This window comes from Electrophorus electricus, unplaced genomic scaffold, assembly GCF_041902795.1.
Source record: "Electrophorus electricus isolate QZ-2024a unplaced genomic scaffold, ASM4190279v1 Scaffold81, whole genome shotgun sequence".
Lineage (NCBI taxonomy): Eukaryota > Metazoa > Chordata > Actinopteri > Gymnotiformes > Gymnotidae > Electrophorus > Electrophorus electricus.
Genome location: NW_027658798.1, coordinates 364,834 through 388,906, shown reverse-complemented (window position 1 = coordinate 388,906; position 24,073 = coordinate 364,834).

Genomic DNA, 24,073 nt, shown 5'->3' with positions numbered 1-24,073 from the left:
TGAGTACCTTTTGAATGAAGTACAATACAGGGCAGCCAATCATAAAGGAGCTCATTTATCTTACATCCGTCTCAGAGGTGCAGTAGCAACAGGTGCCTGTTGAATTCCAAGCGATATCTATAGAGGTTGGAAATTGGTTGTGTAAAAAAAAAAAAACAGGCTGAAAACGAGTCGTTTCCGCTCTGTGAATTGGGAGAAAGGGACAGTGTGTGGAAGCCCAACCCCAGTCATATAGGTTTGCTTCTAACAGTACCATTACCATCACCCACTCTGGTGCACTAGTTTGAGTGTATTAGAACTAGTAGCAATGCTGAAGCATTACATGTATCTATAACAAATATTCTGACCATGATGAAGTGATAGGTTTGTTAAGGCAAACTGTGTATGCAATACATGTTGCTTAGGTCACTTGCTCTAATTGTACACAACTCTAAAGCTACACAACTGTACATTAGTTAAAGTCTACACAGTGTCAGTGATGTGAAGTACAACTGAAAGTTCCCCTGTTGTATTCTTCCAACAATCAAGTTCTGCGTAAGTGGGGGCAAAATAATATGAGCTTCACATCAAAGAACATTTTAAACAAATGGACTGTATGTACATCTTTTTTTCTAATGTTACAATTGGAGTCTAAAGTTATATCTCTTATCAGTGGAGGATGCACTTGCTCAAACCTTTCCTTTAGATTCCTTTTGTACACACTACAGACTGTGACCTCGAGATGCTTGAATGAATGTTGAACATTCACACTTGTGTATGAGTGCCGATTGTTAGCTAATGCATCATGATGAGCCTATCCTTTTTGAATTACTTACTGAGATCATTCTCATAGCAAGTTCATTACACCTTGTGTACTCGATGTAGTGCGGTGAGCAATTTCAAACTTAGTTACAATCTTAGTTATCAAAGACTCACTCCACCGACCAAAGCCTCTTCTCTTAGACAACATGACAAAACCATCGCAGCTTGAGAGCAAAAATCGAGCCTCGTAAGAGGTGTTATGTTCCATAGGCAGATTGACATCTTAATGCGATACACATGAACTCAATTTTCTTTGCATACATGTACATTGCACTTGTAATGTTTCTGATATTGCTTCTCTCCTGAAAAGCTCAGTCAGTAGAGCATCAGACTTTTAATCCGTGGTCCCTGTTCAAGTGAAAATATTGTTCTTTGCCACTAAAGTGCGCTTGAGAAGTTTCTTGAAATACCTCTAGATCAACCTAAGTCAAGGGACAGGACCCTGTTGCCTTGAGCCTTGCCGATTAAACTGACATTTCACATCCGTTTCCCCTCAGCTGTGATGCTGTGCATTGGCTGTCATCCCAGGTTAGGCTAGCTAGTTCTGCTGGCAAGCTTGAAATATCAAAATCCTCCTACTTAAAAAAAAAAAAAAATCACTTCTGAGCCTATCCTTTTTGAGTTAATTACTGAGATCATTCTCACAGCAAGTTCATTAGACCTTGTTCACTCATTGTAGTTCGGTGAGCAATTTCTATATTGGATGAGAGAAGGAGCAGACTTGTTCAAGTCACAGAATCCATTCACACTTAAACAACAGGAGCTTGTCAGTGGAGGGTATACTTGCTCACACCTTTCTTTTCAATTCCTGTTGCATAAGGGAATAAGGGACAAGGGAAGTCATTTTGGAACAAACCTGTGAGGCAACTGTCTTTGAGGCAAAGTGTCTGTATCCAGGGAAGAACATGTGCATGTTCAAGTGCTTGCCCTGTACTTCATTCTCTGAAGTTTACTGAGAAAGACCTGACAGCAGTTGAACACGTTTGGTTGTTGTCTGCTACCTTGTCTCTGTCTCTCTCTGTGTTCGCATGATAGGCACCACTGCATGCCATGCACCAGGCCTCCTTTCTTGTGAGGCTGTCCCTCATGACATCTATGGAGTGCATAATTGAAGACTAAGTGAAAGGATTCCCTTAAGATCTGAATACCTTTGGTTGTTGTCGTACATCGTCTCTGTCTCTCTCTCTCTATGTGTTAAATGCAGACTGCTCAGGTCATGGTGTTGACAGCTTCTAGTATTTTCACTAGATCCAAAGCAGTGTCAAACCTGTTTTTACATTTAAATGTTTTCACTTGGTTTTACATTTTAATGTTAACAAAATAAGAAACAATACACATTATAAATGTTAGCTACATATTTGTACTTCTTGTACAAACTAAGAAAATAATAGAACACTAATTTAGTTATGTGACATATTGACACCTGAGCAAGACATGGGTGAGGGATAAAAAGGCAGGATATTAGTCACACAAAGCATTGCCAAAAAGTTTTAAAAACACAGATGTGGGGAAGCTCATGAAGACAGGCTCAGCTTTAGTCCACAGTATGCTAAATGGGAAACACTGGAGGATGGTACATGAGGGGTTTAAATAGGGAGAGAGTTAATTAGAAGCAGGTGATCGTGATGGTTGATAAGTGTGTGATTGTGAACCGAGCAGTGGTCGTGGTAGGTGATTTGTGCGGATATGTGTGTACGTGTCTGTGTCTGCGTTCCTGGTTCGGTGCGGACCAGAACCTGACAACTTGTTTCCACTTGATATCAGAATTAGTTGAAGAGAATAGCTGGTCCTGTCCTTTATTGCAACTTAAATATAAACATGCTTTTGAGGGACCCTCTGGAGAATGTCTGAGGGGTACACAAGAGTTTAATTCTTATAAACTTTTTCAAGGGCAATTATGTAAACAACCCTCCTTTTTTTCCATATTGTTCTTTGAAGTTTCCACCATTATGCTCAAATTACACATGACATTATAAAAGCTAGTCACCTATGAACCTGCGGGCTTATATAGAAGGGAAAATAAACTATGGACTATTTGTGCTCTGCATTCTTGCATATTTATTTATGCTAGGCTGTACATAATGCAGCCTTAAAAACATAGGATAAAAATCCCCATGTAACACAATTCAGGTTCTGTCTAAATACATGGCTAGCTAGCTAGTTATTTTACAATCCCATTTAGAACATATATCGTCGTGAATGTCCTGAACAAAACACGCTGTACCTAATCCCCATAAATGACATATCTCTCACTGAATAAAAACTTGTATGCTTCAACAGTATACAGTGGTAGAAATGGCGATCACCTTTAAAAGGATTTCTTACTGTAGGCCTATTATAAACAACATGGAGGAAATAAAAATAAAAATACTTGAGTCAGGTGTCTGTTGAATTCCGAGCGATATATATATAGAGGTTGGAAATTGATTGTGTAAAAATGAATTGTGATTGTTAAGTCACATAGATGTAAGTGGACATGAAGGGAAAAAATAGTGTGGGTGCCAAGTATGGTGATTGTATTTTTAAAGCTGTAGGAAATGTTACATTCAGAATGTTTGTGAGACAAAAAAAAAAAAGATATAATTACTATCCATGGTATAATTGACTGTGTTGCAGACAACATAGGCAGGGATTAGACTGAAAAATGTCAGAGTATTTTTAATGCTCTTTATTGCTGTCATCAGAGGTTATGCAGCCATATCCTCCCGAGCAAGTACGGCTTCTAATCCTAACAGTTTGGCCGCCTGCAGACACAAATAAAGTGTTGAGCAATATTTAATTACGTCTACTTGAAATGCATATTTAATTGCATTGTTAGTATTTATGGAAAACAAGTGTTAGGATTGCTCTGCTCCATTGCAGACTTTCTCACTCTAGCAACTGTGGATTCCATCTCCTCAATCAGTTGGCCCATATCATATTCACAGGAACCATATTCCATCTTTATAAAAGAATTCAGTTTCACCTCCAACTATGAAGAGAAACAGTGTTAAGCAATATTTAATTACATCTACTTGAAATGCATAGTTCATAGCATTGTGAGAATTTATGGAAAACAAGCGTTAGGATTGCTCTGCTCCACTGCAGACTTTCTCACTTTAGCAAACACGGCTTCCAGGTCCTCAATACACTTATCCCTCTCATTGATATTCATATTTTTAGGTTCCACCTGTAGATATGAGTAGAAATATTGTTGAACAGTATTTAAATACATTTAATTGAAATATGACTTTAATTACATTTTGATACATTTGTAATTTATAATTTGTATTGGACTGGAAAGGAAACAAATACAATTTTTATCGCATAGCCGTTATCACATAGCCTGCAGGCCTAATGATGTAAAAATGTGCCCTCAAACATCAAATGTTCAACAGAAATAACAGGACCTGACACACTAAGGTACCGTAGACCCATTCAAATTGTGCTATTGGAATAATAAATTCCAATGCATTCAGTCATTTTAGCTAGTGTTGATTTTGATTCTTGCCACAATTATACTAATAATCAGTGTTACAACTCAGCATGCAAAGTCACTGAACAGTCGACTGTTAATTCTATAGTAAGGAGAATGTAAAACAAACAAACAAAAAACCCACCAACAGTATTTTTTTTTCCTGTAACTGACAAAGATTGCATATGCTAAATGTATGTGTCCTAAATATATTCTAAATACATTTACATTAGTGTTTTTAATTAATTTCTCGAACATTTGTTGAAATGCATTTGTAATTTATATTCAGAGACATTTCAGTGTACTTAAATACAAGCATTCAATTAGCATCACTGTTCACCATAGCTGTTTTTCCATTTTTTGTGGCTTTTGTCCATTGCCACAGTATGGCTTTAAATCATTTGTCTTGGTTCTACTTTACTTACTATGGCTGATTGAGTTCTCTCGGTAGTGAAGTCCTTCTTCATTAAACGCTTTGGTCTAGTATCTGTTTAAAAAGTAACAGAAAATGTCTTATTAGCGTTGTATAGATACTTAGAACACTTCTACATAGATCTCTCTCTCTCAGACAGACACACACACACACACACACAGTTCATCCAAGAAGTCATCCTCTATTCTGGAAGGGATCTGGGCTCGTGTTTTTTCGTTTTTCTTTTTCCGATATTTACCAAATATCCCGTGCTTTTCCTTTTCATATTTCTCAGAAGGAACATGTTCCTTGCGTCTTGGATTGCAATTGTAACTACCGCACTGACCCATAATAAATTTAGTGTACCCGTTATCTGTGATCTGTAGTCTAAAAATGGGTCACAGAAATTGTTCATTTGAAAAATCTGTTCTTTGACTACATCATAATCGCTTAATTGATGCGGCTGCATTATGACATCACACGCCACCCACTGAAATAAAAGCTGAGGATGTCATTGCAGAGGTAGGAGGAGCCAGAGTAGAATATTACAGAATATTACATTGCTTGAATAGTGGCTCTCTCTGCCCTGGGGGTATTATTGAAACCCAAAGGCTGAAAGGATGGGGAGAGAGAGAGAGAGAGAGAGCAAGCGAGCGAGCATGTGTGAACATATTCTTGTCACGGTACGCACCCCCCCCAAACGTCTCCCCGTGTGTGTTTGCTTGTGTGTGTGTGTGTGTGTGTTTATCCGTGTGGCCATGCTCCCTTGTGTTTCACGGCTGCCCTTCATTGTGTTGTTATTGTTTGCGTATATAAGTCCTTTGTGTCAACGTTAACGTTGTCAGTGTTTGATCCCACGATAGCCTTAGTGCTACGTTGTCTTCCATGTCTCTAAATAAACATCGTTGTATGCATCATTGCTCCTCTTTTGTATCCTGCCAAGCCTCCCTGCGTTACAATTATGATAAAATTTGATAAAATACTAGATCATAGTTTGCAGTCTGAAGTACTTTTGACCTGCTGAGAGTTAGCCTGATTTGACTTAGCCTGTTCCTAACCTTTGTTTAGTATGTTGCATAAAAGCTCATGGAAATATTTCAGATGTAACATACATGTAACTGACCTAGTAGAGCAAAATTACAGAATTGTAAGGAGGAAGTGACGTTCTTGGGGCATATCATTAAAGGGGGAAATACACACAAGCTGGCTCAAAACCGACCACAAGCCATAATTTCGCTACCTAAACCATAGTGGCATACTCCCCTCTTACTGTTTTAGTCCCACACGCATTACACCGAATACTGCAGGACCAAAGAGTGTCACACTTATCAGCCCAGTGGTAGCTGAGATACCACACCACCCTCTTAGATATGCCTAATATAACTGTCAAAAGGTGTATAACACTGAACCCAGCTACACTCCTTCCTACGGAGGAGGATGGAGATCCACAAGACTGCACAGCAGTCTTAGCTGAAGTATATATACCGCGGGTTGATCTCTTTGAAGAAGCCATAAGTAACCCAGACCTATGCCTCTATGTGGATGGGTCAGCATGCAGGGACGACACAGGGGTCAATAGGGAAGCATACGCGGTAGTAACAGATCATGAAATACTTAAAACAGAAGTATTACCATCCTCCTATTCAGCGCAGGCTGCTGAACTAGTAGCACTGACGGAAGCATGCAAACTAGCTGCAGACAAAACTGTTAATGATTTTGGAGCCATATGGAAACATAGGCAATTCCTGACAAGCTCGGGTAAATATATTAGACATGACCATCTTGCTAGAAGCCATTTCGCTGCCAAAGACAATTGCAGTTGTTAAGTGTGCAGCTCACAGGACTACAGAAGACCAAATCAGCAAGGGGAATACTTTTGCAGATAGAGTAGCAAAGGCAGCTGCAACTAAAACCGCTGTGCAAGCAATACAGGAAACCGCTGCTACCCCGCAGGCCACATTACGGGAAATTCAGTCAGGGGCTACCGCCACTGAAGGCACCAGGTGGAGACAACTAGAACCTCCTGTTAACAACCCACACTGCTGTCAAAATAGAAGGACGAGGAACCTGGGTACATCACACACACTGTAAGAAGGCTCCGACACTAGCCCCAACTCCAAGCAGCAGCACCCCAACAGACTAGGTCGGAACTGTGTTGAGTAGGGTGTTAAAGGCAAGGCCTACCCTTTCGACACTCGGAACCGTCAAGAGACGGTAGAGAAAATCAGACACAGCTAACACAGTCAGAACATAGACTGAATATTAATATGGATGAAGAATCCCATGACTTATGAGAAGACTTGTTACCATTTCAGGGTCCCAACGCCACTGAAGCAGAATGATTAGCAGCTAAATGCCAACAAAATACAGCGTGTATGTCAGCCATTGTGCATGCCCAACATATCGAGCAAGAGTACCTGGTGTGCCAGCACACCAGTGTTCCAAGGACTGTGATCCCTCTGAAAAACGCAGACGTAGGAGAAGTGAATATGACAATCTCTATGTGCCAGGTTATTAACCAGACCTCAAACTGTCCCAGTCCCACTAACCCCGCACCACCGAAAATGATGCTGCATGTGGCAGCTAGTAAGGGTGAGATATTTGTATAGCAGATGAAGCAGCAGGTGCCGGAAGTCTGGTCCAGATGCATCGATTATGTGCAGGTACACAGCAATGGCACTTGCAGTGACTCCAATAGCAGTTCCCTGTGGAATTGCTCCATGACAACCCTGCAGGGGTATTGGAATGTAATGTGGGTCGGTGGTTCGGTGGCCTATGGTGAATTGCCACAGAACTGGACTGGTTGTTGTTATCCAGCTGTAGTGCGCCCAAGGACGCAGGTGTATACACTTCCCCATGCCAAGCAGCACAGGGTGAGGAGAGACATAACCAGCACAGACTATTGTGGTAGAATTCTGAGGGACCCATGGACCACTCCGGGTGAAACCATTGGTTGGTCCCTTTTCCTGGGCAGTGGCACAGTAGCAGCCCTGCAAAAGATCAATGGCTTAGCTTATCAGTTACTGCAAGTAGTTAATGACACCTTAGCAGCAATAGGTGCCTTAAAGATAGAACAACAAGTGATAAGGGCAGCAGTGCTTCAACATAGAATGGTATTAAATGAAGGAAGGAGGAGTGTGCAAAATGATTAACACTTCCTGCTGTTTTTACATTCCAGATCTCAGCGCTAATATTACTGATTATATGAATCATATGTGATCTGCCTTCACTCCGCAGCCTACAGTTCCAGTAGCGGCTGTAGCGTTGCCCATTCTGCTACTCATTCTTCTTCTTTTTCTTCTTCTTCTGTGTTTACCTCCTTTTTTGTCATTGCGTGTCAGACGTCTTTCTAGTGTGTTCACCATGCCAGCGCTCAGCGGCCATGCCAATGACCAACCGCAGCTCAGTGAAGACATTCTGCTCCCCAAGATGGGCGGTGCTGGTGATCCACATGAAGACATCGTAGTGCTATTTGCTGAATAAATGTGTGATAATGTGTGATATAGAATAAAGGGGGGAAATGTTGTGGGAATTTACCTTACTTTACCTTACTTCATTTTGTGGAAATTTACTTTGCTTTATTTTACTTTGCTTTATGTTTCTATAGTCACAGCATAACAGTCTGCAGATAAGCATGTGAGTCAGGTACACCAGCTGCTCACATACCGTTCTAACCATAGAGATAGAAGAAGCCTTCAGCGCTCAGGCTAACCAAAACATGAATTAGCCGATACTCTGTAGGAGTCGTTTTTCTTTTTTTTCTCTTTCTTCTGTTCTCTGTATAAGGGGAGGGGGACCGTACTGCGCGTCAGTCCTTTTACTCTGTTATACAGGGGACAGAACTCAATAAAATTTTACTCTTTACTACTCAATGCATAAAGCTGTCTGTGTTTGATGTGCTCTCATTTTCCCACCACATCCATTTAGCAGTACTTCTGAATCACCGAAATGGCTTAAAACAGCTGAGGGGATGTTTGAAACTGAGTGATAAGATGTTCAGCAATTTATATATGATAATACAAGGCAGTAAATTAAATTGGGCTGAACTGGACAATAGTACCTGGCATGAAAAGTATGTCGTAGAGAGAGTAACAAAAAACTCAACCTCTCACCTCGCGCTCTGAGATGTCTCCGTCACTGTCTGTAGTGTCCTCTAGGATACTGCTGCCCTCACTAAAGTGTGTCACCCTGACCGGGTCAAACATCTCTTGAACATAATAACTACACAATGGAAAATCAGCTTCAAGTGCTGCATTGAGCAAGAGTGCACTGTAAATGGCCAGATATAAATGGCAATGTCAGTAGTAAATTTATATATGCAGTCATGGAACAGGACCTAGCTGTAGAGCACAGCTTTAAGGTGCATATTATGATGTGCTCTTACCAATCATCCTCCTGGCTGTGTCTTGCTCTTTTGGCCAAATGTTTCTCTTCCAAAGCAGACAGACCAGACTCGCTGCATATTACTCCGTGCACTATAAATAAACCACATGTATAATGCCTTGTAAACAATGGAAGAAGGGAAATTTGAATTGTGACCACTCTGTTAAAGGGGCGGATAAGGCACCCCACCCAAACCCCCCGAAAGCTGTTCTGTTATCCCTAATTGCTATGCAATAGTCCTGTGATTAACTCAAAGGCTGGAGAAGTTTCACCTTTCTCTATTTGAATCCTGAAGGCTGTTCGGTTCCGTCGCCCACAATCCATCCTGTGTAATTAAACATTCACATCATAACTCGACCCCGTGTAATAGGGCAAACTCACTCGGATGGGGGAAAGGATCACAGACTACCTGTACTGCTGCCGCAACTCTGCGGCCATTCCAACAACATCCACATACATTCTAGCAACATCCCATTATAGGACACAGTGTATCTGGCTTAAGTACACCCATTTAATAGCATGTTGGACCTTCTTTGGCCTCCAGAACTGCAGCAATTCTTTCTGGCATAGTTTCCACTATATACTGAAAATACCCTGCAGGAATATTGGTCCAATCTTCATAGGATATTTTCTCTCAAATTACATGGAGGGACTGACATGTTCTAAACTGCCTGTTATACCTTTACCCAGGGATGTTCTATAGGATTAAGATCTGGGGATTGTGAAGGTCAGGGAAACATTGAAAATTTGCTGTCTTGATACTGGAACAAATCCGTGATTATACAACCCTTGCGGCAGGGTTTCTTGTCTTGTTGAAAGTGTCCTTCTGCCATAGTTTAAGCAGCTGCATGAAGGGATGCACTCGGTCGCAGTACATAGGTAAGCCCTTCTGTTCAAATGTCTACTGATTTCAGAGGACCCATGGTGTGCCAAGAAAACATTCCTCACACCTTTATGCCACCTCTACCAGCTTGAACTGCTGACACCTGACAGGAAGGACTCGTTATTTCATGCTGCTTATGCCAAATTCTTACCCTCCCATCATCATAGTGCAACAGAATTTTGGATACATCTGACAAGATGATGTTCCACTGTTTAGTTTTCTGCTCTTCTGCCCACTGGAGCCTTGCCGTTCTGTTTGCCTCAGACAGCAATGACACTCGAACAGGTCATCTGAACAGGTCATCCAAATGTGCTAAGGGACGATGACCTGTGCATTCAGACATGTTAGTTGGAGCAACAGCATTGTATCTGGCTGCAATTTGCTTGACCGTGCGCCACTTGATCATCAGAATTATTCTTGATGTCATCCTCCTCTGATCCCTTTCAAAATATTGGTCCTGGCTAGTCTGGTCTATGCCTCGTTCGCAGTTCGCTTCGCTCAGACCACTTGAATTTCCCATTCTAATGTTTACATGCTGTTTTTTGTAATTAGTCAAAACTGACCTTTCATGACCTTCATTATAAACTTTTTTAAGCAGTCATGACCTCACCCTGTCATAATATTTAATATCAGATCTTCCCTGTGTCCAAAGTGATCTCATGGCAGGAATTTTCCCAAGTGTTTACATTAAAGGAATCTGACTATACTGATTACTCTTTGCCAGCTAACAGCAAATAAAAGATGCTGGATTTTGGATTATGTGAGTATATAACATGTGACTGTGTTTGTGTCAGAGAAGGGAGAGGAGAGGCTTTGTCTCCAGCCTCTCGCTGCTTGCCGCTGTTCAGCTTCTCACTCCTGAGATCCTTCTCGTTCTCCTTCTCACCATTGCGTCCCACTCCGCCAATGCTGCTGCAACTTCAACCGTTGACAATGTGCACCGGCTCAAAGCATGGTCTAGAGCCAAATTTGAACACGGGCATCTTCCTCATTGGCTCATCTCCTCAGAGGGGCAACAAATGCACAGTTTCAGCTCCTATCGATACCCAGGTAGAACCTTATAAAATCAAACTGACAATGACAAGGAAACCATATTTTCAACACCTCCAGCACAACAAGTAGTAGTTTTTAGCAATGCACTACTTTTAATGGTTGTTGAGCATCTGGAAAGTATGCAAGTCACCAGGGTAACATCATCAAGAAGCCCTTTTAGACTTACTTCCATCAGGTGAATTCGGCCTCTTTTTTGCTTCAGTATTTGAGACTAATTCGTAGGAGGGCATTTTGCCAACATGAATCCCCTCTGCCATGTCATGCACTCTCTGCATCAGTTGTGGGCCATACCTGCTAGACCAAACATTTACATTCTGAATACTTTGGCTCAAGCTGTTAAAATGTTAGTATAAAAATCAACACTTTTATCTGTATCTTAATTTCAGGCTGATTTAACAAGTAGATAAGCTAACGTAGTGAGCGGTTGTCTTGGCTTGTCCTAATGGCAGTCAGGGGCCAAAACACTTACTGTAACACTTTATACTTATAACGCACTTTCTATACAGAATTCCACACGCTTCAAGATTGGTCTAATGGGCCAGTCATTGCTCATCCTCCGCTGCTCTTGTTCAGTCGGCAGAGGGTGGATTTTCGTCCTGCTCCGTCTCTGTCCCATTGTCAAATGCGCTAACATTTGCTGAACTTGAATCTTATTAATTCTGATGTCAGCAGGGGTAACATTCCAGAACTGTTGTCAGTGTAAATCATTTGAATAAATGACTGTCCTGTTTGCCTGCTACGAGCTGCCATAGCTGCAGGTGTTTGGTGACTAGACCAGTCAGCATGCAGGAGTCTGCCTATGTTCAGTTAGAACAGGCATCAGTAAGATGAGACTCGCTGTACTCACTCATTATCTTAATACTGTTCATTAAATTAAGTCAGCGGTTTATATTGAGTTTACGTCATTTGGTACGACGACTCTACAGTCTTGAATTGATTTCTGCAGTGTAATATGGATATAAATGTTAAAATGTTCTATTACAGAACACGACACCTATTGCGTTTTATATTTTATATTATATCTCTGATATGACCACTGTAACATAAAGTTGCGGTTCTAAGTACGTGAAACATTTTGATCGACTGAAATGTAGATGTATGTACATGCAATATATTTGTGAGTATGTAAATCAAACAGCTATTCTTATTCTTATGGCTAGCTAAATAGATTGCAATTTCGTCGTCTTCAAGGCATGGCATGGTGTTTATTCATTCGTTGGCATACAAAATGACGTCTTTTCACGTTGTGGAACTACAAATATGGCGGCCTTTTTTCTTTAGCGTTTTAATGACGTAAAAGCAGAGTCTCACCGTAAAGTCGGGCAGGAGGATCTGGACTCATTTATTTCTTCGTATCTTCCGCCATCTAGCGGTCAATAACGGTTAGTCTTGAATTGATTTCTATCGTGTAATACTTTGGATATAAATGTTTAAATTTCCTGTTGCAGAACAGACAAAGTATAGTCAACCAGTTCTAACCTTTTGATAAAAACTTGAACTTCAAACTAGGTGAATCTATTTCCTTAAACCAATCAGATTATGTGTTTCTATAGCTTCCAACTTTCATGAGTTCCTTGAATCTGTGGAGAAAAGTGCAGACCAATGTAGTTTCTTATTTGTGAACATTTATATATTTTATGTAATTTATTTATCATTTAAATGTTTTATTACTTTTAATTTATAGACATAAGGACACAGAAAACAGTTCATATACTGAATGAACTGTTACAAGGTAATATTTTCTAGACTGTGTCTACCATATGTTTTTATTTCTAAACGTTAATGCAGTGTGTTAATCTTTGACACCGAGGCAGAAGGGGTGAATCTGATCTTCCATTGTCAACTATTCAGAGTCTTCCAGTGGAGCTCATACAACTAAAGGAACACATACAGAGGTCACTGGAGGTTCAAAGTTACATCTAAAGTGGTCTAGTTGTGACGTTGCGAGGATAAGCAGGTTGCGGGGACGAGGCACGATGAAACGCATTTTTATTTTTGCAAACATGCAAAACATACAACAACGCTCAAACACTATGCACATCTCAAACACCAACACACGTACTATGACACACGAGACATATATACACCCAAGCCGATTACACATAACAGAGAACAGGTGAACGACACGAGAGGGTGTGGCAACACAGACGAACACACACACACCAAGATGTTTGAGGAGGGGGCGGGGCCACAACATGACACTAAGCCTATACACACTGTTCCAACACTACCCTGTATGGCACCATCTCCATGGAAGTATATTTTTAAAAGCATGTTTGATAACCATATTTATACTGGAACAATTTAATCAAATGAGTTGTGTTTTTTGTTCCTCTCTAAGACGGTTCGGATGCCGATATTGAGATTTGAGTCTGAGCAAGTTGAGAAAGCCACTGTGAGGGTTTCTGGGTGCTCTGGAGGAGCACCCAGAAGTCGTACACCTGCACCAAGCCTGAGACCCCTCTGCCCCTGACACAATTGCCCAGGAATGCGGGCATGTACCTAGACTATGAGGATGGGCAGCTGTCTTTCTATTACATACTAACATATCTACATATTTATCGGAAACCTCCGGGAGAAGAAGCTGTATCCCCTCTTTGCGCTGCTGGACAGACACACTCATGACACTGTACTCATCAAAAGCAGCACCAGAGATGCACTGAGTCATATCCCGCTACACACCTCTCAGGCCAGCTTGTTTGCACATTTTGTTATAAAACTTAAGATGTCATTTGTTGCTGTTATATATAAAATTACCAAATTAAAAAATAAATAAATCAAAAAGTACTTGTGGCTAGAGAAGCACAGCCAATCACATAAACAAGATATAATGTCAGTAATGTTTGCGGCAGGTGTTTCAAATGTGCCCAGACTCATATTCAAAAATATCCATGTTTCAACAGTTTGAAGGTGGCCATGACACTAACAGTTTGGTGGAAATTCCACAAGATATCAAACTCCACACTCACACGAACTATTCATTCTCCCATTTGGAACAATCCAGGCTTTACCATGAACAAAAATATTAAACTTTACATCTTGGATAGAAAAAGGCATTACAAACCTTAAACATATTTATCCTAAGACTTGTTTCATGTCACGCCCACAACTAGCCCCAAAATATGCTATAGAAAGCCCCCAGTTCCTACAATACCATCAGCTAAGATCACCTATGTGTTCAAAAATCAATTCCGATACCTACATCCATATCAGAATTTATAAACAAACATTCTTAATACAAAAAACCTATTATCTAAGATATACAAAATAATAGTGAAATCAAATCTCACAGTTACTCTCCCATCGAGACAATAGGAGGAACATTTATTACTAGCCCATGACCCTGCAGTTTGGATTAAAATGTGTAACAATAATTACCACATGACAGCAACACTGACCTACAATGCATTCAGTACAAAATAATACAGAGTACATTATACTACACATTGGATGTTTAAAATTGGTTTCACAAGCTCAGCAATCTGTACATACTTTACTCAAATCACAGTTGACGATTACATTCACGCCACATGGCAGAGCACACCTATCAAGCAATTTTGGCAAGTCGTCATCAAGTTCGAGTTCAAGTTCAAGTGGTTTTATTGTCATTTCAGGTATATATACAAGTACACAACAAAAACGAGACAACGTTCCTCCAGGGCCATGGTGCAACATAAAAACAACAGTGCAACAGACAACATGCTACACAAGTGCAAACAGTCCAATATAGTGCATCACCAACATATCCCATGCTTTAAATAACCATATCCATCCAACACCATCTTTATGTCTCCTAGGAGACATATCATCAACCAATATGACAGGATACTATGTATAACATTATTATATTGATATAATAAAAATATTCTTGCAAAAAAACAACAAACAAAAAAACATACTCATGAACTGGAAAACAAAAAATAATATTAGTGTCACCCAATAGAAAAATCTATTGATAGAGTATATATATATCAATAGAATAATTCTCAGAATTAATCAATAACAGAACCAATAATCTAGAGTGGACACCTTTGATAAAATCCATACAGAGCCAATCCATAAACGATAAATATCACACTCTAATACGTGTACATATACAATCCAACATACATGTACTCACACATAACCATATACATAGATACATACATACATACACACACACACACACACACACACACACACACACACACACACACACACACACACACACACACACACATTATTCCTGTAATGGTGCAGATGGCGAATACTTAAAAATATTATATATACATTTTGCGTTTGTCTGTTCATCTGTCTGTCTTATTTTGAATAATAAAGCTCTAAAGGTCCACTGATGGGGGGTAATACATTCATCTATTTATTTCTCCAGATTTCTAACTCTGAGAGAAAAAAAACGTCCTTTTACAAATTGCACCTCGTTGTGGACCTCGGCTAGGTTTACATTCCAGGTGATTATTTTTAAGTTATAAATAAAAATAAATAAAAAATAAAGTGTAACAGTTCCCGATGAGGAGGTGTGGTGGTAGCGGGCCAAAAAAATCAAAATCTTCAATATGTCGCATGTAATTTACTCTAAATAAAAATATTTAGATATGATTTACATACGAGTTATATTTTTAGGCCTACTAAATGTATACTCTAAATACATTTATTAATTAGCACAGATAATATATCTGCTCTTTATACTTGGATTTCTAACCTACATATTTAAAAATTTAACTGATGTATTTATTTCTGCAGATTTCTAACTCTGAGAGAAAAAGACGTCCTTTTACAAATTGCACCTCGTTGTGGAACTCTACTAGGTTTAATTCCAGGCGAGTATTTTTAAGAGGCTAGATTTGTGCTCACAAGCTGCGATGGTGGTTTTTTCATAGCTTCTAAAAGAAGAGGCTGTGGTCAGGGTGGAGTGAATCTTTGATAACCAAGATTGTTGTTGTTTTGGCCTTCGAATAGACAATGGAATTACCCAGTGTCAGGTCTTTCTCAGTAAACTGCAGAGAATGATATAGAGGGCAAGAAATGGTCAAGCACAGTTTAATTGGGTGTGTATCAGCTCTCTGATACATTTTTGGTTCAAGATTTAATCATCATGCAAATGATTGTGATTAATGCTTTGTCTGTTTAATTCAAATATTATACTATAAATCTAATATTTTAATAGGGTTGGCAACTTTCTAGATCCGATTACTACATGTGTTGTTCATGTAACTGTGCAAATAAACTGCAAACACAATTACTTTTAGAAGTATCATCCAGTTTGTTTTCACAATTGCCAAAATGTAATGAATCACAGCCAGTGTTCTAAAACAGAGCTGGAATGTATTCCTGGTTGATGTGTCCTGTTTCTGGTAAAAAAAAAAAATAAAAAAAAAAAATTGGTGGATGAATTTTCAATGAAAGTGCTTCACTCAGCAGCCATTAATGATTCTTATATCCAGTATGAATAAATTTAAATTCCTATCCTTGTATCAGGTGCAGCAATTATGTGTAACAATTGTGAAGCAAAAAAGCAAAAGCAAAATTGTAATATAACAATATAGGTAATATAGAACTTGATCTAATGATATTAATTAGGCTATGCAAATAACACAACTACTTCGGTAGCACATCATTTATGCCTGTTGAATAGGCAGTTTTCTGCTTTGCAGATACTTGAAATCTTTTACTAATCTTTCCCCAAATCCAGTAGGAGCTGCCTTTTACATTAACATGCCAGGATACACACTCACTGGATGTTTAATCTTTCTAGTGGTTAAGCTATATTCTTATAGTCAAGAAAGATATTTTTAAATTATTAATCAGTTAAAAGGATTTCTTACTGTAGGCCTATTATAAACAACATGGAGGAAATTAAAATAAAAATACTTGAGTTAGACAGTGGACACAGGTTGCTAATAAATCAAGTAAATGAAACTGGATGGACTGCTTAATTATGTAACAACACAACATTTATGGCGACGAAGATGTTTCACACATATACATTCTTACGTGATGCTGACCTCGATATCCATATTTCACATTGATACTGTAACACTATAGATGAACCTAAACCTCACATTCTTGTCACGTTGATAAGCTTTTTGAAAGTTTGATCATGATCAAAGATCATGATCTTTGTTTTCTAAGTGTGTTTCCAAATTGCCTTTGACTGCTGTATGCCTAATAGCGGCATTTAGCACCTCATTTCGTCTCTAATTTTTGACATGTACTCTTGACATAAGTCTTGCATAAGTGGAAAGTCGATCAGCCCCCTTTTAAAAATGGTAAGCTTTTACTGTCACGTTAATAACATCACACACACGCACACATAATGCTTCGACTGTCCTACACCTTAAATATCTTTTGCACATTATAGAGGGTGAGCATAGTTACCAGTTCCCTTCATGCAAAAGGGTTGTCTTAGGTTACTGTAAAGTCTAATGCACATTTGGAATTAGTAAAAGTAGTTTATAATCAATACGAAATTTTACTGGGAGCCAAAGTAAAGTAGCTAAGATATGATTGATGTGATCAAATTTTCTAGCTCTATTAAGAACTATGGCTGCTGCATTTTGAACTCGCTAGGCACTTTAGGCACTTAATAGCACAGCTAGATAGTAAGGGATTACAGTAGTCCAATATTGAAGTAATAAATGCATGGACTACCTTTTCTGCATTATGTGTGGAGAACATGCTCCTAATCTTTGAAATGTTTCTAAGGTGGAGAAAGGGGGTCCTAGAAACATTATTTATTTACGTGAGCTTCGAACGAGAGACTGGGATCCATAACTCCAAGATCTTTAACTGTTAGAGAAGATGTGATTGGGAGACCATTGAGGTTCATTGAGTAATTAGAGAGTGGAGACCTAGCTGACTCTGGGCTTAATAGAAATACCTCTGAATGTCTCTGAATGTTAGAAATTAATTAAAAATACTAATGTCAATGTATTTACAACGCATGTATTTAGGACGTAATTTTTTCAATCACAACAAAATATGTTGTTGTATTTTTTGCATTATGCTTACTACAGAATTAACAGTCAACTGTTCAGTGACTTTGCATGCAGAGTTGTAACACTGCTTATTACTAGAACTGTGGCTAGAATCAAAATCAACGCTAGTGTCGTTCCTAAATCCCCAATCAGCTAGTCGTAAAGTTAACATTCAAATAGAAAATAAAGATGCAGACTTCAGAATTAGTTAAAGAGAATAGCTGAGAGAATAGAATAAATTATCCGTTACTACCCCTGTCTTTTATCATCCCTCCATCCCTCCATCCCATGCCATCTTCCTCTATTATTTGCTTTTCTATTTTGTTCTGGTATCTCCTTATCTCTTTAAAAAAAAAACATTGGCCAAAAGACTAACGAAAACACTGACATACTTAAGACCTTTAATATTTTTTTTAAATATAACATTAAAAGGAGAATGTTACTTATTTCACCCTGACTGTCCACTTATATATCTGTTTTGAGTATGATTTTCCTTGTTCAAGTGAAAACAGTAACAAATGTAGCATGTCACAAATATATACATGACTATGTATGAAAAATGAAAGACATCAACATGAAACACTGGAGCTGATTTCAGTTAAGCACCTAGTTATGGAAACTATAAAGACTAACATTGTCATAAAAATGTTGTGAAAGTTAATGCTTAGAAGATTACAAGTGGCTAAGACATACCTTGTTATAGGCTGTGCTTACTGATGTACACCAGGTGGACATAGTGTCAAAGCAGAGGGTCTGATGGAGCAGGTGGAACATCAACATTTAAAACAAAAATGAACTGCTTGTATTTAGTGAACTAAATAAAGCATAAGCGTCCTATGCATGGCATACAGATCCCTATAAGCTTTGATAAAATCCATCCTCATGTAAAAGATGTATTGTCCCAATCATAGTAAGTGAAAACTATGACATAAAAAACTTTCTTTACCTAATATAAGCAGGCAATTATCTTTTAATTTGACCTACCCCAGTAAATCACGGTACCTAACTTGATGAATAACAGGAATAATCACAAACCTCTAATGAAGCAAAGTAATATATAATTACAATTATAAAGGACTAATTTGGTTCGTCTCCCCCAAAGCCATTAGAATGTTCTTTATATAACAGGTGAAAATGACCTACACCAATGTGATATACAAACCAATCCTGCTTTTATTACACAGAAGAGCTGAGCAATTATGGGGAGGCACCCTAAAAAGTTGAGGGTGGAATTACCTGTCAATAAACAAAGTACAGAAGAGAAAAGCAAAACTATTCTGTTGCATCATCTTTGAAATGACTCTGCAAGGAAAATGTTGATATGAATAAATGCTTGTATTCCTTTCTGATACAAGTCAAAAAATATCTTTAAAGTGGGTCAAACATGAGAACTATGTGCATTCCTTCACAAACATATACAAATCAATGAAAAAATCTCCCCTAATATGTTTATATACACAAGTGTCTGTGGGAGCCCTAAAGCTATATTATGCATTCAAATAACAAAATATATATCACAGTCCCTACAAAAAATGAAAGTAAAAAAGCAAACAAACAACAAAAAGGGGAAAATCATAAATGAAAATATCCCAAAAATAATTTACTAATGCCATGTTTGTAAGCAGCCCTGCTTTCCTGCTTCCTAAAATGGTGACATATTTTAGGTACTCAGGCCACTGGAAACAAAAATATACACAGCAGTTCTTCCACACATTTAGAGGAACCTGATGTTTTTGTTAGATAAATATGTGTCGGTTATGACCGTTAAAAAGACCTGAACAAAAAAAATGTTTGGATTTTTATTTCCTGTCACCTTTCATCACGGGCAACATAAAAATTCACACTACTGCAATATCGCTAACATGTTACTGGCATGCGAATAAGACACCTGAGCACAGAGAGAAACCCAGTGTTATGACTACAGTTGACATTGGAACTAGCTAGATAGCTCATATTAAGACACTTCTTTGGAGAACACGTGCTAAAGTGTTTTCCCCACAATCTATATGCATAATTTATTTGCCAACTGTGACCAGAGAGAGAACATACCTTACTCACAGCCTAGGACATGCATGGATTTTGATGAGGACTGCATATGCCTGGGATCAATTCAAACACGTCATGACGATGATATAAAACCTGATGAAACAAGCTTGACAAGCAGCAGTTCCGTTTTTTCGTGAAAGTATCAAGCACAGATGAAGACGTTTCTATGGTTATCTCGGTTTTATAAATATTAGCCTATAGGGTTGGGCTTAGTACGTGAATAAAAGATGGAATTAAACATGCATAAATTACGGTGTCCTGGAAAACCCATCGTGCTGCAAATACACAAAGCATATTCATCAAAGTGGTAACACACTTTAGAAATGCGGTGCAAATTCAGAAAACGCATACAACTTCAGGAACAAATCCCGTCACAACACAACGGTAGTGCTGTTTCCGGAGGACACGGAAAGGGGCGGACTTCTATGAGATTAGCGTGAAGTCTATTGGAAGTAGTGACAACTGAGTAAAAAGGGTTGTTTTTTTTCCAGTTACCACGGTGTTATCAAGGGTAGGTATGTGATACAGAATGGAAGACTGACCTATTCATGCTCTGCATTCTTGCATATTTATTTATACATAAGGCAGCCTTAAAAACATGGGATGGAAATCCCATTTAACAAAATATGCACTGTTTTACAGTCAGAGTGAAATAAGTAACATTCTCCTTTTAATATATATATTTTAAATGTTAAAATTCTTAACTATGTCAGTTAAGCTGCCAAAAATGCCCCTTTTGAAATTTGTATTTCTAATGTCACAAGAACACTTTATTTACGTATCTCTGCCTATTCAGCCTATAGAGGCTTAGCACACCCACTTAAATTGCCTTTCTCAGGCATTTCAGCTCTGAGTACCTTTTGAATGAAGCACAATACAGGGCAGCCAATCATAAAGGAGCTCATTTATCCTACATCCGTCTCAAAGGTGCAGTAGCAACAGGTGTCTGTTGAATTCCGAGCGATATATATATATAGAAGTTGGAAATTGGTTGTGTAAAAATGAATTGTGATTGTTAAGCCACACAGATGTAAGTGGACATCGAGGGAAAAAATAGTGTGGGTGCCAAGTATGGTGATTGTATCTTAAAGGCTGTAGGAAATGTTACATTCAGAATGTTTCTGAGACAAAAAAAATAACATATAATTACTATCCATGGTATAATTGACTGTGTTGCAGACAACATAGGCAAGGATTAGACTGAAAAATGTCAGAGTATTTTTAATGCTGTTTATTGCTGTCGTCAGAGGTTATGCAGCCATATCCTCCCTAGCAAGTACGGCGTCTAATACCTGCAGACACAAATACCGTGTTGAGCAATATTTAATTACATCTACTTGAAATGCATATTTAATTGCATTGTTAGTATTTATGGAAAACAAGTGTTAGGATTGCTCTGCTGCATTGCAGACTTTCTCACTCTAACAACTGTGGATTCCATTTCCTCAATCAGTTGGCCCATATCATGTTCACAGGTATCATACTGCATCTTTATGAAATAATTCAATTTCACCTCCAACTATGAAGAGAAACAGTGTTAAGCAATATTTAATTACATCTACTTGAAATGCATAGTTCATAGCATTGTGAGAATTTATGGAAAACAAGCATTAGGATTGCTCTGCTCCACTGCAGACTTTCTCACTTTAGCAAACACGGCTTCCAGGTCCTCAATACACTTATCCCTCTCAATGATATTCATATCTTTAGGTTCCACCTGTAGATATGAGTAGAAATATTGTTGAACAGTATTTAAATACATTTAATTGAAATATGACTTTAATTACATTTTGATACATTTGTAATTTATAATTTGTATTGGACTGGAAAGGAAACAAATACAATTTTTATCGCATAGCCGTTATCACATAGCCTGCAGGTCTAATGATGTAAAAATGTGCCCTCAAACATCAAATGTTCAACAGAAATAACACGACCTGACACACTAAGGTACCGTAGACCCATTCAAACTGTGCTGTTGGAATAATAAATTCCAATGCATTCAGTCATTTTAGCTAGTGTTGATTTTGATTCTTGCCACAATTATACTAATAATCAGTGTTACAACTCAGCATGCAAAGTCACCGAACAGTCGACTGTTAATTCTATAGTAAGGAGAATGTAAAACAAACAAACAAAAAACCCACCAACAGTATTTTTTTTTCCTGTAACTGACAAAGATTGCATATGCTAAATGTATGTGTCCTAAATATATTCTAAATACATTTACATTAGTGTTTTTAATTAATTTCTCGAACATTTGTTGAAATGCATTTGTAATTTATATTCAGAGACATTTCAGTGTACTTAAATACAAGCATTCAATTAGCATCACTGTTCACCATAGCTGTTTTTCCATTTTTTGTGGCTTTTGTCCATTGCCACAGTATGGCTTTAAATCATTTGTCTTGGTTCTACTTTACTTACTATGGCTGATTGAGTTCTCTCGGTAGTGAAGTCCTTCTTCATTAAACGCTTTGGTCTAGTATCTGTTTAAAAAGTAACAGAAAATGTCTTATTAGCGTTGTATAGATACTTAGAACACTTCGACGTAGATCTCTCTCTCTCAGACAGACACACACACACACACAGTTCATCCAAGAAGTCATCCTCTATTCTGGAAGGGATCTGGGCTCGTGTTTTTTCGTTTTTCTTTTTCCCATATTTACCAAATATCCCGTGCTTTTCCTTTTCATATATCTCAGAAGGAACATGTTCCTTGCGTCTTGGATTGCAATTGTAACTACCGCACTGACCCATAATAAATTTAGTGTACCTGTTATCTGTGATCTGTAGTCTAAAAATGGGTCACAGAAATTGTTCATTTGAAAAATCTGTTCTTTGACTACATCATAATCGCTTAATTGATGCGGCTGCATTATGACATCACACGCCACCCACTGAAATAAAAGCTGAGGATGTCATTGCAGAGGTAGGAGGAGCCAGAGTAGAATATTACAGAATATTACATTGCTTGAATAGTGGCTCTGTCTGCCCTGGGGGTATTATTGAAACCCAAAGGCTGAAAGGATGGGGAGAGAGAGAGAGAGAGAGCAAGCGAGCGAGCATGTGTGAACATATTCTTGTCACGGTACGCCCCCCCCTAAACGTCTCCCCGTGTGTGTTTGCTTGTGTGTGTGTGTGTGTGTGTGTTCATCCGTGTGGCCATGCTCCCTTGTGTTTCACGGCTGCCCTTCATTGTGTTGTTATTGTTTGCGTATATAAGTCCTTTGTGTAAACGTTAACGTTGTCAGTGTTTGATCCCACGATAGCCTTAGTGCTACGTTGTCTTCCATGTCTCTAAATAAACATCGTTGTATGCATCATTGCTCCTCTTTTGTATCCTGCCAGACCTCCCTGCGTTACAATTATGATAAAATTTGATAAAATACTAGATCATAGTTTGCAGTCTGAAGTACTTTTGACCTGCTGAGAGTTAGCCTGATTTGGCTTAGCCTGTTCCTAACCTTTGTTTAGTATGTTGCATAAAAGCTCATGGAAATATTTCAGATGTAACATACATGTAACTGACCTAGTAGAGCAAAATTACAGAATTGTAAGGAGGAAGTGACGTTCTTGCGGCATATCATTAAAGGGGGAAATACACACAAGCTGTCTCAAAACCGACCACAAGCCATAATTTCGCTACCTAAACCATAGTGGCATACTCCCCTCTTACTGTTTTAGTCCCACACGCATTACACCGAATACTGCAGGACCAAAGAGTGTCACACTTATCAGCCCAGTGGTAGCTGAGATACCACACCACCCTCTTAGATATGCCTAATATAACTGTCAAAAGGTGTATAACACTGAACCCAGATACACTCCTTCCTACGGAGGAGGATGGAGATCCACAAGACTGCACAGCAGTCTTAGCTGAAGTATATATACCGCGGGTTGATCTCTTTGAAGAAGCCATAAGTAACCCAGACCTATGCCTCTATGTGGATGGGTCAGCATGCAGGGACGACACAGGGGTCAATAGGGAAGCATACGCGGTAGTAACAGATCATGAAATACTTAAAACAGAAGTATTACCATCCTCCTATTCAGCACAGGCTGCT